Consider the following 1677-nt stretch of genomic DNA (forward strand, 5'->3'; position numbering starts at 1 on the left):
GACGATGATGATGATGGTGGTGGTGGTGGTGGTGTGGTGATGATGATGATGATGACGATGATGATGACGACGACGATGATGATGATGATGATGGTGGTGGTGGTGGTGGTGGTGTGGTGATGATGATGATGACGATGATGATGATGATGATGATGATGATGATGATGATGATGATGATGGTGGTGGTGGTGGTGGTGTGGTGACGATATTTTTCGCGAGCGTATTGAATTATTGCAGAAACCAAGCTGAAAATACCAACAATAACAAGTTCCACAATAGACAAAAGGAAAAAAAATGGAGATAACAAAAGCAACGGCAGCAGCAGCAGCAGCAACACATTAAAAGCAACTGTAACAGCAATATTATCGTTACCGACATCAGCAACAATCATACGAAGTGGTATCAAAAGTTTCCCGGACTTGTTATGTTTAGTCAAAACATAACTCATTTACCTAAGCTTTAACATGATCTTCTTCGAAATAGTCACCTTGCGCAGCACTACACCGATCCCAGCGTCCCTGTCACTTTTGGAATCCGGCCTGGAAGTCGTTTTCCGTAAGCGGGTCGAGGACATTCTGCGATTCACTCTGGTTCTCGACAACAGTGTTAGAACGGTGATCTTTGAGCTGCGTTTTCATCTTGGGGAAGAGATGGAAGCCTACAGGTACTAAATCTGGTGACTAGGGTGGGTGTGGAAGCGATACCATGTTTTTGGCGAGAAACCCACAAGTGAAGAGAGCTGGTGCTCCACAGATCCGGTCACTTTCGCCGAATATCATCCCTCAAACGCTTCAAAACGTTACAGTAGAACTCTCGATTGACGGTCTGGCCCTTAGGGACGAATTCACATTGCACAATACCACGTTTACGTGGGTGACTCACTTGGCAGGTCTTCCAGATTGCTCATCGTCTCTCAGGGACGTTCTTCCGCTTTTGAAGCGCCCGTGCCACTCGAAACATTGCGTTCGACTCATTGCCCCGTCACCGTAAGCTTGCCGAAACATGCTTTATGTTTCTGTAGCAGACTTCCCAAGTATAACGCAAAATTTCACGATGGTTCTTTGTTCCTGTCCATGACAGAATCGCAGACCACAGCGTATACATGACCTCAAAAACACGAATTCCACAAGTTGCGAAGTAAACACAGCAATGTCACTCGGAATATTGTCTCATGAAGGTCACTGCTAGCTCTCACTGCGCACGCAACCGTGTGCTGCCATCTGTTGGCGCATCGCAGAACTAGTCTGGGAACTTTTTGATACTACCTCGTAACATCATAATCAACAACATCGTTGACAACAATAACAAAAACAAGCATAACAGTTTCAAATGAAAATCATAGCATCACCAACAACCATAGCGACAGTAAGAACAACGACATCATCATCATTATCACCGTCATCGTCATCGACATCGTCTTCGTCGTCGTAGTCGTCGTGGTCGTCGTCCTCGTCCTCCTCGTCCTCGTCCTCGTCGTCCTCGTCCTCCTCGTCCTCGTCCTCCTCCTCCTCGTCCTCCTCGTCCTCGTCCTCCTTCTCGTCCTCGTCCTCCTCCTCGTCCTCCTCGTCCTCCTCCTTCTCGTCCTCCTCGTCCTCCTCCTCCTCATCGTCATCGTCATCCTCGTCATTGGTCGTCGTCGGTGTCGTTGTCGTCGTCATTGTCGTCGTCATCATGGTC

This window comes from Octopus bimaculoides, chromosome 18 (genome assembly GCF_001194135.2).
Source record: "Octopus bimaculoides isolate UCB-OBI-ISO-001 chromosome 18, ASM119413v2, whole genome shotgun sequence".
NCBI classification, from domain to species: Eukaryota; Metazoa; Mollusca; class Cephalopoda; order Octopoda; family Octopodidae; genus Octopus; species Octopus bimaculoides.